The 12,569-nt window shown below is 43.4% G+C and overlaps 1 protein-coding gene across 6 annotated transcripts in view; it reads left to right on the forward strand.

The window, feature by feature from the left end:
• Positions 1-7,695: 7,695 nt before the first annotated feature.
• Positions 7,696-12,569, forward strand: part of Wnk3 (WNK lysine deficient protein kinase 3) — a 124,441-nt gene continuing 119,567 nt past the window's right edge. For 3 of the 6 annotated variants that reach the window (XM_015987502.3, XM_042268649.2, XM_076562714.1), the window contains exon 1: positions 8,522-8,658. The gene's annotated coding sequence lies outside the window, so the exon portion shown is untranslated. Of the gene's footprint in view, positions 7,930-8,296; positions 8,659-12,569 lie in introns of those variants that run through there. The other 3 variants (XM_076562712.1, XM_076562713.1, XM_076562711.1) reach the window with 2 other exon arrangements.

Consider the following 12,569-nt stretch of genomic DNA (forward strand, 5'->3'; position numbering starts at 1 on the left):
ATTTTCATACATAGGTGTAATGTATTTTGATCATACTTACTCTCCATTACCCCCATGTCCCTGTCCCATGATTCTTTTCTGTTTCCCAACTAGTGTCCCTTCTACTTTCATGTCTTTCTCTTTGTATTTTTGTTTCTTGTGTGTGTGTGTGTGTGTGTGTGTGTGTGTGTGTGTGTGTGTGTGTGTGTGTGTGTGTTTGGTGACTCACTGGGTTGCTTACATGAGTATGAGTAAGGAATGACTTACAAGAATATGGGTACCTTACCAGAGGCTACACTACTGAAGAAAATGTCTTCTCCACCCAGTAACCATCAACTGTTTGTAGATTCTCAAGGAAGGATTGGATGTCAAGATCCGCCCCCCACCTTCCAGCAACTATTTACTCCCTACATGGTCCTTTAAATGGTAAGAATGTAGCTAAATGTTCTATCTCTGGCAATTATAGAAACATTGTAACATGTTTAATCACAGAGGTGGGTTCATGATCTTCTAAAAAAGTTTTTATTGCATATATCAATTATTAATAGGTTACAAAATGACACATACATACATATATAATGTTTTTTTTTTTTTTTCGAGACAGGGTTTCTCTGTGTAGTTTTGGTGCCTGTCCTGGATCTTGCTCTGTAGACCAGGCTGGCCTCGTACTCACAGAGATCTGCCTGCCTCTGCGTCCCGAGTGCTGGGATTAAAGGCGTGCACCACCACCGCCCAACTATACATATATAAAATATGTTGATCATATTCACTCTGCAGTACCCTCTCCCACGCCTGCTAATAAATGTTCGATATGCTTTATATCTCATTTAGTTCTCAAACTAAATAGATATGACTCACACTCACTTTCCTTTTCCATTTTTAAAAAAAATTTCAGGTGGTACTGGGGATAATTCAGAGCCTTGAACAGTGTTAGTCAAGTACTTTACCATTGAGCCATAACCCCAGCATATCATGTTGTGAGGCTAAAGCTTAAATACTCATGGTAGTTGATGCATCTAACAGCAGAGACCACATTATTTTTGTTGTTGTTTTGTATTGTTCTTTTGGGACAGGGTTTTGCTATTTAACAGCTCTGGCTGTTCTGGAACTCACTCTGTAGACCAGGCTGGCCTCGAATTCACAGAGATTTGCCTGCCTCTGCCACCTGAGTGCTAGGATTAAAGGCATGTGCCACCACACCTGGCCTTAAAGACCATATTCTTGACTGTTATCTATATTGTCTGTTTCTTTCTTTCTTTTTTTGAGCTGAGGATCGAACCCAGGGCCTTGCGCTTGCTGGGCAAGCACTCTACCACTGAGCCAAATCTACAACTCCTTCTGTTTCTTTTAAAAAAAAATATTTATATTTTATGTGTACAAATGTTTTGCCTGCATGTATGTGTGTATGTCATATGAGTATCTGGTTCCTGTGGAGGCCATGAGATCCCCCTGGAATTGAGTTACAAATGGTTGTGAGCCACCATGTAGGTGCTAGAACTCCAACGTAGGTCCTCTGCAAGAACATCAGTCAGTGTTCTCCTCTGAGCCATCTTTCCAGTCCTTGTATTGTCTTTTTTTTGATGAACTCCATGAACTAGTGTCTGATCCTTATGGAGTAAGTGGTTTCAGGCACAATATGAGAGCTAATTTTATAAGGAACTCTTTGAGATAGGGGAGGACACAAGGTGATATTCAGAGTGTAGGAGATAGAGCTTATATCCATTTGTGTGTGGAGCACAGTATAACTTCAGAATCTTCCAAGGCTCAACTAACAGGCTCAGCTAGTAAAGGCTAAGCTCACAACCAAAAACACTGGAAGGACAGATTTAAGCCTTGACATACATGTTAGTTATTAGCCTCTGTTCTCGGGTAAATCGTATTTCCCTAAAGGAAAGATAATTTCTTCTGGAGCCATTTTGAGTGACCATGGCCCAGGAACACAGCTTTAGGTTAGCCCAAATTCCATGTTCCAATGTGGAAGCAGTGTCATGGACTTTTATAATCTTAGTCCAAAGATAGTCATAAATAAAGGCAAGTTTAAAATACATTGACGGGTACATGAGAGAAGTGGTCACAGCAAGATGGGAGAAGCTGTCCTATAGGCCCAAGATGCTGTCTATAACCTTTTTAACTTCTGAGTTGGTGGAAGCTGGTGGTCTGGTAAGTTAATCGATTTCAAAAGGTTTTTATCTTTTAGTCACAGGATGTTAGTTCCAGCACAGAGCTGGGCAAGAAATGGCTGTTCTGGGGCCTAAAGCTAGCCTGAGATAAGGTAATTAGCTTCTGGCCCTGCAACCTTCTAATCTCTCCCCAGTACCCCAGCTCTAATGAGTCAGGCAGTCTCTGCAGACACAGCTTCTTTCCCGGAGTTTTTCTTCGCAGTTACCATATTTAGGTATAAGGTCTGGGCAGATGTAATCAAGTTAGCATACCCCCGCTCCCTTGCCTGCTATGTTATTGAGCAATTCAGGGGACAGTCAGAACCCTGATGACCCACAGATGTGACGTGCTCCCTCTGGAAATCCCTGGAAGGTATGCTGAAAGGGGCACACTCTTTGTAACTCCACCTTCCTTTGGGTTTGGGGTTTGGGTTTTTGGTTTTTTTCAAATATAACTTCATGCCTAGTAAAGTGGAATTTAAAAAATGGTCTTATGGCCTTTGAAGTCTAGAAATGCAGATTTGTGACTCACTGTAGACTTCTTATCCAGAAAAATCATTTGACCAGCTCCCTTAGTTATGTAAACAGAGGGCAGCAAGGCCCTCTTAGTCAAAGATTACAAGATCTCCCCTCTCCTCTCCCCTCTCATTTTCTTTGTTTTAGTGATTTTATTTAGGGTTCAGGAGTTTGGAAGGAGCCATAGAACAATTTGCAGGAGAGGACAAGGGGCTTTTCAGAATGAAGCTGCAAAGAACACCACCTGTTCTATAGAGTGAATGTTTTGGAAATCTGTTGGTATTCCCCAAACAGAAACTACCCCAAGGGCAGCAAGAATCTGTATACTACTTAAATGATGGGCTCAACCCTTGAGCTCAAGGATCAGTTCTGAGGCTTAAAAACCAGAGACTGAACTTGCCAGGCACTGTCGTGTTTTGAGAATCTGTAGCAGATAACTGTTCACTTAAGTCATCTAGGGTCTTGTATTTGCAGGACCAGTGGCAGAGGGCAAAGGCAGCAGCTGGGTTGCTGGACTGAGTAGCTTCCCTCACCAGGTTTTACAAAGACCTCCTAGAGTTTACAGCTTGTAAGTAGGACTCACCACTTTGGAATGAGAAAGTGCCTAGAGTTTATCTTATGGAGAACAGAGACCTCCAAACAGAGACTGACCACCCCCATTACTCAAAAGCGATTAAGGCTGGAATGTAGCTCAGTTGGTTGGTAGAGTGCCTGCACAGCATGCATGAAGCCTTGGGTTAGATCCCCAGCACCTCATAAACCCAGTCTGGTAGTGCTTACTTGTATTTCCAGCACTTAGAATGTAGATAAAAGGATTGCCTCTACAAACTCATCCTTGGCTGCAATTTTGTGTTTGAGTCCTTGTCTCAGGAAACGAAAAGCAGTTGGGGCACAAGAGTGTAGCTCAGTGCTACAGTTATCTGTTCTATGCATTCTTTCCCATCCAAATTCTTGGGAATAAGATACTAAGGAGCCCAGCTGTCTACTCTGGTCCAGTCCGTGGTGGCTGGAGAATGTGGCCCGTTTCCCACTGAGTGGGTCTTGGGAACCCTGTATGAGAAGTGAACACAGGAGACGGCAATTGAAAACAATGGATTGTCTCTCCAACCTAGCTTTATACATGGGATTTCACAAGTAATATTACTCCAATGTCATATATAATCAATGTTTGATAAAATGTATGATATCAAGTGTTTACTATTAATAAGTGAGTCGTTTTCCCCCATGGGAAAATTAAAGCACTGAATATATCCAAGCATTATTTCCTATTTCTCAATCAGGGGATCTAGGGGTTATTCTGCTTTTCCAAATCTGTTGCTGCTGGAAGCATCTTTCATATTGCTATTTTGTTTGTCCTTGGGAAACAAATCTCAGGAAGCAGAGAGACTTAGCTCTTCCCCGACCCGGGATGGGAATTGAGTTCAGGGCCTCAGCCATGCTGGCCTCTAACACTGAGATGAACTTCAATAGTCACATCTCTACCCTGAGACATGTCAGATGGCAAGATCTACAAACTGGGAGATAATTCACTAACGAAAAGAGACATAATTAGGTCCCTTTCCATCATCTCTGGCCACCTCCACACCTTCATGGGATATTGAGAGGCATCCAATTACTGGCCCCAGATAGTAAACAGAGAGGTACTGGTTCTCATCACATTGTACATGTGTGCATGTACTTACTTACCACAGACCACTGTACTACATAAGTGACAGTTGTAAACTCTGAGAAAAACGCAGCAATGGAGGACAAGTAACATCTCCAGCAATGGAGGACAAGTAACATCTCCAGCTCTTACTCCAGTATGAGGAGCTTAATAGAGTACTTACTCCAGTACTCTAGTATACTTGAGCCAAACTTAGTCTAAAGTTGATGGTTCTATCCAGTTTATAGTCTAAACTAGAGACTAGATAGTTGTTCTTCTTGACTCATCCCTTTGTGCTTATAACTTCGGTTCTGCTCTCCCATCTTACTACACAGTTGATGAGTGACAGGAAGCATAGACAAAACAACCTAAAGGAAAATGGTGAACAGTTATGAAAAGAGATCATGCTGGGCGGTGGTGGCACACGCCTTTAATCCCAGCACTTGGGAGGCAGAGGCAGGCGGATCTCTATGAGTTCGAGGCCAGCCTGGTCTACAGAGTGAGTTCTAGGAAAGGAGCAAAGCTACACAGAGAAACCCTGTCTCGAAAAAAAAATAAAGTGTTAAGACTGATACTTATGATTCAGTGGATTCATATAAAGCACACAGGAAATGCTATTTAATTGCTAGCTGTTATTATTATACACCTGCCTGAGTGAGTAGACTATGATTTATATCTGCTATGCAAAAGATTTTCCCCAAGAATGCCTTGCTTGTATGATGCTGTGGATGAGAATGGACCTCAGGGTATGAGCTTTTGAAGAGAATGGTCAGTTGTTTCAGCAACTCAGGTTTAGGAGCTCTGCTCCATAGATACTTCACAGAGGCGTTCAGCTTTGTGACACTTCACGGTTACAGAGAAGTGATGTGGGCGTATTCATACTTAGAGTTTCCAAGAGTCAGGTGCCAAAGCAGTGCCCTGACATATGCTCTGGGCACACGTGGAAACACTGTATCTTTTTAAATTACATTAAATTAATTAATTTATTTTTGGTTTTTCGAGACCGGGTTTCTCTGTGTAGCTTTGCACCTTTCCCGGAGCTCAATCTGTAACCCTGGCTGGCCTCAAACTCACAGAGATCCCGCCTGGCTCTGCCTCCCGAGATCAAAGGCTTGAGTTACCATCACCCGGCAACACTGTATCTTTTTTAACTCAAAGATTCACCTGCCTCTGCCTCCCAAGTGCTGGGACTAAAGGCATGCTCCAGCACCAGCTGGCTGGAACACTATCTTTAAAGAGAAGACCAGACAATATAACCAAAGTAGAGAAACTGTATTGTTGCGCTAAGCCCAAGGGAGCTACTGGCTTGTGTTGGGGGGTGGGGGAGGGGTGGGCACTGATAGTCCCTAGATGATCTGAGTCCCTAGAATCCTCCCAATTTTTAGGCTTGCTTAGAGAAAAGGTCATCCAGAAACTCATGCCCTTAGAGTCATGGTCTTAACTAGTGCGTGATTGGATAAGAAATACATTTCATGCCCTTTATCAGGATACTGACATTTAATAGAAAATATGTGTGGCGCAATATTATTTTGAGATATAAATAGTTCTTTCTCTGTGTTCTCTCTACCTCTCTCATAGTCTGTTTTGGGATATCTCAAGGGAGGAGGTGGCAAGGCAGGAAAACAAATAATATAAGAATATGCCTTGGGATGCTGCTGACATCTAAAACTGATCCCACGTGGGTGTTGTGACACATCTTATAGTCGCAGCAATGGGATCAGGAATTTAAGGTCATTCTTGGCTACATAGTGAGTTCAAGGTCAGCCTGAGTACACAAGACCTTGTTTCAAACATCCTCCCTGAAAAAAAAATCCACCAAAAATAATTCCAGTGAAAATTTTTGTGGTTTCTTGGCAGTAGTGCTTCCAAAAATAACTGGGTTATTAGATGATTTATGTGATAATATAAAGTCAAATTAGAAGTGGTTAATAATCATTCAAATTTTATGATAGATGAATGGGAATATCACAATTGCCACTTGACAGCGGAAACCAGTGGAATGTTTTCTAACCTATAGAAGTGATTAGCTATGATTGCTTACTCTCATTTCTGCCTATAATGGCATTTGTGTTTAACTCTGGACAGCATATATATCAATAGTAGGTCTACAAGGGGATGGAGACAAGGCTCAACAGTGAAGAGCACTTGCTGCTCTTGCATAGGACCTGGATTTGGTTCCCAGTACCCACACAGTAGCTCATACCTATTTGTAATTCCTGTTTCAGGTAACCCAATACCCTCTTCTGACCTCTTTGGGCACCAGGCACACATGTGGTGCACATACATACATGCAAGTAAAACACTCATACACATAACAATTCTTCAAAATTACTTGTAAAAAAGCATTGAATAAAAATATTTAAAATTTTTTAAAAAGTATTTCTACATTGAGAAGGCTCTGTACTTGGATGGGAACAGAATCATCTGATTTTTCAAATTTCTAAGGCTGTATGTGTTTTGTGTCACAACGCTTAATAATTACTGAGCACGTAGTCAAAGACAAACTCCTTGGAAGAGTTTGCATCAGAGCAGGTTGAAGGGTTAGCATTCCTAAGCATTGTTCGGTGCTGATTGTATCATCAGGCTCAGAGAAGGCAGAGAGGCAGGGCCACAGGCGAGCCTGGTTTTGGAAGGCACTGTGTGGCAGTGGGAGGACTAGTGAACACAGAGAGGTAACAAGGTGGTCACAGAAGTAACAAGGTGGTCACAGAAGTAACAAGGTGGTCACAGAAGTAACAAGGTGGTCCAGCTTTCTAGTTACTGTCTCATGGGAGGAAGGACAGATTAAGACTTGAAATAACTTGGTAATCTTTGAAGCTGCTGCTTGGTGTTTGTTTGGCTACCCTTCTGTTTTCCCCTTGAGCCTCAGTTTCCTCCTTCGTCGAGGCAGGATTGTGATGCATTATAGAAACAATTCCTCACTGTGCCTCATACAGCATATGGAGCACTTCTTAAAGCCACTGAGCTCAGGCTAACATGCAACGAAAGCTTGATGAAGACAGCACTCACTAATTCGAGGAATTGAGAGTTTTTCAGGGAGGTGGATAATGGGTGATAAGAGTCAGCATCTGGGAAAAAGTATCTTTTTCCTTGGCTAGCAGTCCAAGCCTGGCAGAGTAGCAAGCAGGCGGGGCCAGGCTTCTGAAGGGGTTGCTATGATACCGAGGGGCCAGAGGAGGCTAACTGAACCCTTAAACCATTGCTCCCTCCCCCACCCGTCATCACCAGGGCCATTGGCCATTGTTCCCCACAAAATGGCGTCGGCAATCCCCCTCCCTGTCTGAGGCCTATGTATGGCTGAGGAGGGGAGTGGGACAAGAGGTGGGAAGAAAAACTACAATTCCCAGGGTACACCGCACCCGCCTGTGAGGCACAGGCCACGTGCCTAGGCCTAGCGGTTACACGCCGTCAAAAATCGGTTAGCTCCCCTTTCCCATCCCTGCTTTGGTTGTTGCCCCCCCTCCCCCGCGCGCACTACGGTCCTGGGGGCGGGGGGGCGGCCGTGGTATATGCCGTGGCCATTGCCCTCGCAACATAACCCGGAGACAGGTATTTGTAAATCTGTGCTTCGACTTCTAATCCCGAAGCCGGCAGGTATCGGTCTCGCGAGATAAACCGGGAACTGGAAAAGTGAGTAAGGGGTGGCGGGTGAAAAAAAAAGATACTGGTGGGTAACAAAGTATCCATAGAGCTGGTTCATTTTAAGGTTGACAAGGAGCTGAAAGCGGTCTGCCGGGGCCAGAAGTGGTGTGTGATTGGATGTCTTTTTAGTTAGTTTTTTTTTCCCCCTTGGTTTTTTATTTTAAATTTCTTAGGGGAAAGGGGAAAGCGGCATTGGGGACGAGCGCCTCAGAACACACAAGCGCTGTCTTGCGCGGCGCCTCGCTGAGATTTTTTTTTTTTCTCTTTGCCATGGGGCGAAGCTCCTCTCCTCGACGCGCGCATCCACCTTGCTGCGCTGAGTGCGGGGGAAGGTGTGCGCAAGCGCCAGTTGGCCGGGCTCGGGGCCCCTCGCTCTGCTAGGGGGCCGGTCCGCGTCGGGGCTGCTCAGTTGGCTTTCTCCGCCCCTCCCCCTCTCTCCCCTCCCCTCCCTCGCCTTCCCTTCCCTTCCCTTCCCCGCCCCTCTCCAGTCCATCAGAATTCTCCGGCTTCAGTACGCCTGCGCCCGGTCAGCTGCGGGGCGAGCGCGAGCTTGGGCTCGCACCCTGCTCCCCTCACCCCCGCCCGCTCTTGCCCTAACCGCGGTGGCTGGCTCGGTGGGCTCGCGGGGAGACGCGCGCACGCGCACAGGATTCGGAGACGAGCTCGAGACACTGAGGAGGGGAGTAAGAAGCATCGGAGGAGGCGTTAGAGGAGGAGGTATATGTGTGTGTCTAGTCTACGGGGTAGCCGGTCGGGGGGCTGGAGGAGGCTTGAGAGACAGACAGCGAGGGAGAAGTGAAGAGAGTGGGTCTCGGTCCGTCAGAGTCTCTAGTGAGGTGAGGGTCCCGGCCAGCCCGGGACCCCGAGAGAGGGAGGAGGCCGGGGGGCGTGTCCGGGATCGGGCTGAGAGATGAATGGGCCCAGGATGAATGGAAGGAGGCAGCGGCGGCCAACAGTCTGTTCAGAGTAAGCGCCCCAGTGTGTGGTGGTGGTGGTGGTGTGTGTGTGTGTGTGTGTGTGGTGGTGTGTGTGTGTGCGCGCGCGTGTGTGTGTGCGCGTCTCTGTGTGTGTGTGTGCGTATGTGTGTGTGTGTGCGCTAAGGGGGAGCTGCCTGACCCAGGCAAGGTGCGTGCGGTCAACCCAAAGGTACCGGACGAGGCCGGGCGCAGGTCTTGGGGTTGTAAGAGCTTGAGTCTAACTGACCGAGTGCGGAGAGGAAAATTAAGAGGTGAGGAAAGTGGAGAAGGACAGATTTGAGGTTAAGGTGCGTTTTTTTTTCTTTTTCCTTTTTTTGTTTCTGTTGGGGAGGGTGGCAACTTTGGCAGTTGATGGAAGACTAAGAGACGGGGAAGATGAGGCTCCAGGAGATGGTTGACAAAGGGACTGAGAGATCATTTAAGTGAGATTGGTGCTACTAAAAGAATCGCTTTGGGTGTGGGATGTTCAACAAGGTTTGGGTGTGTTATATGGATGGAAATGGAGTGGGGGAAAGAGGAGGCTTAATTTAGAGGTTCATTTGATGTAGAAGGGTTGATAGGACTGAAATATGGGTGAGGGATGTAGCAGGCTGATTGTGTAAATTGTGTTAGGTGCAAGGGAATTGAGAGGTGTGGTTTGTGTTCTGTGACTGACTTGCTGGGAATGGGAGAGGGTATGATAGGGTAAGGATAAAAGTCATGAGGTGATTTCCCTGTATTGAAAGAGGTTTTGTTTAGTTAAGCGCTGTGAAACATTTATATTGTGGGATGTGGGTGGAAACCCCCAGAGTGTATGTATGTCTCTATCTTGCCAGTCGATACACTTTAAAACAAGACTAAAGCCTTCAAGAGGTGCGAGTTTTGTGTCTCTTGCTCCTCTTCCTCCCTACCCCGTCTCTCCCTTTCCTCTCTCTCCCTCCCCCTCCCCTGCTCTCTCTCAGACCGGGTCTCATCCTGTAGCGAAGGCTGACCTGAAATTCACTGTGTAGCCAAGGTTGGTCTTGAATTCCCTTCTATCCTCCTGCCTCAGCCTTCAGGTGTGATTCCTTAAGGGTTACTGCTGAGACAGTCATAGGAATCAATCAGTAGTCTTGAGTTGTGAAAAATCTGTGTAGTAGTGATTGCAGCCAACATTTGAAGGCGTTGTTAACTGTTTTTCATGAATAGTGTTTTGTTGTTTTTTGAGACAGGGTCTCACTATGAAGGCATGGCTGACCTGGAACTTGCAAGGTAAACCAGGGTGGCCTGGAACTCAGAGAAATCTGCTTGCTTCTGCCTCCTAAGTTTTAATGTAAAGAGAACTTTTCAAGAGATCTTAGTGTACGATACAGAACTGGATGTGTTTTTAGACAGTCTGTAACTCTTTGGATTTTTTAATTTAAAATTTATTTAAACTGGTCAGCCTGAGGGAAAGATACCTTGTGTTAAATTTTAGTCAGAATGTACAAAATTCGATTTTGAGTGTTTAATAGTGATACCTGATGTTTTTGGTTATTCTTGAATTTTTGGTTATTCTTGAATGTTTTATTTGAAAATTGACACTTGCTTTCAGTGTTTTTGTTTCTTTGTCTGTTGAGGCTCCAACCCAGGGCCTTGAGTATGCTAGGCAATGCCTCTATCTCTGAGCTGCATCTGCAGCTGGTGTAACTTTAAATTACAATAGAATACTTGGACATTTTGTTCTCTGAATATGTTACTTAGCTTCTGGTAAGATCTTGTAATATTTTCATTCTATTCCGGGTCAAAATTCATGATTATGGATTTTTAGCTTTTGATGATTATTTTTACGTTTTGCTGAGATATATTGAGTTCTTAGAAATGTTGTAAATTTGAGAACATTTCTTGCATTCTGTTTTGAAATTGGAAAGAGTATAATCCTTTCTTTGACTACTTAAAGTTTTAATGCAAAGGTTAATATTGTGTTTAATTTGAGATGAAGTCTTTGTATATGTATATAAATATATTGGGTAGTATATATGCATATATACCAATATATATATACATATATATATATATCACACATTAAATAGAGTAGAAGTATAAAGATACAGTGGGAGCTTAGAAATGTGCAACTCTTCTAGGAAAGGTAGTCTCCTAGTTTTTAACTAGATATTCCTGGAGTGGAAGAGCATATAAGTATAGAAGTGTATTTGAGGAGTGGGATGAGATAAGGCTGCAATCATATGCTGAGACTGAGGCTGAAGAGAAGGACTAGACTTATTTCCCTAAAGCCTGTTCTGCCCCTCCTTTCTTCCCTTTGCCACCTTCTCCACTGTGCCCCTCTTTAGATTGTCTACATACTTTACATATACTTTCACACTATCTTTCTTTATCTTCCTCATATTTGAAAGAGAGTATAAAGGTCAAAGATAAGTCTGGTACAGTACCTTTAATCCCAGCACTTGGGAGACAGGCAGATGTTTGTGAGTTCTAGTCCAGCCTGGTCTATATCTAGGAGTTATTTAGTGAGACCACACTTCAAAACCAACAAAGCAAACTAACAACAAAATGCTTGATTTAGTAAGTAGTGGACCCTGCACTTCTGACTTTGGACCAATGTTAATGCTCCCATCACAACTCTACATTCATTGCCATAATTATTTCTTAGTGTTTCAGGTATTAGATGTTTGTAGTATTGCCTTAAGTTTTTCTCTGTAAAGCTGAAGAGTTTCTGTTTTCACTAAATTGTCCATTGCTTAGTCAGTAATTAATAAGGCCAAAGACTGCAAAGAAACATAATAGAAATACAGAAAATAAGAAAATGTTATATAGTAGTAACACATTTCCAGTTAGGTAACTGAATTAAAACTAGTGAAGATGGGACACATACCTTTAATCCTAGTACTCAGGAGGCAGAGGTAGATGGATATTCATGAGTTCAAGGCCAGCCTGGTCCACATAGTGAGTACTAAGATAGCCAGGGGTACACAGAGAGACCTTGTCTCAAAAAAGCCAAACAAAAAGTAATTAGTAATATTTGTGTACATGTTTTTGTATGAGGATGAACTGTGTGCAAGAAAAAAAAACCCTTTCTGTCTCTTATTTTAGTATTAAGTATCCAGTTCTACTTGTAGATATACTTAGGTCTCATGGCTAAAAGCCAAGATTCTTTCACAGGAGTGTGTCTTGCCCATTTTTATTTGAGATATCATAAAATTTGTGATATTGTTAGGCAATGACTAATTTTGATGACTGTAAAGGACATAGATAAAGGTATTTATTTAGAAATTAGTATTGATGCCATTTTTAATTTAATTTTTATTTTTGGGCTTCATATATAAGTACTGTATTTATAGTTGTTCTATAAATATCATGAGATGTTTGGTTTGGAGAATGTTGAAGTTGTTGAGAGTGACTTATTGTAGAAATGAGCCTTTCATACCCTTTCTTTCAGGAATATGTATTTCTTCTGAAACTTTTTTCTTTTTCCCTTCCTTCCATATAAATCTTTCCCTTCTCATTGCCCTTCTCCCTTACCTTTTAAAAGAAACTGTGCTTGGAATTGCACCCAGGGTCTCCTGCCTGCTACTTAAACACTCTAGCAGGGAACCACATACCCACTCAGGCTCCTTTAAAAAGTCTTAGGAGAAATGAAATAGATCTTTGCCATCTTTTAGCATGGGTACTTTTAAATTGTGATAAAACTCAGTA

The sequence above is a fragment of the Peromyscus maniculatus genome, chromosome X, assembly GCF_049852395.1.
Source record: "Peromyscus maniculatus bairdii isolate BWxNUB_F1_BW_parent chromosome X, HU_Pman_BW_mat_3.1, whole genome shotgun sequence".
Classification (NCBI taxonomy): Eukaryota; Metazoa; Chordata; class Mammalia; order Rodentia; family Cricetidae; genus Peromyscus; species Peromyscus maniculatus.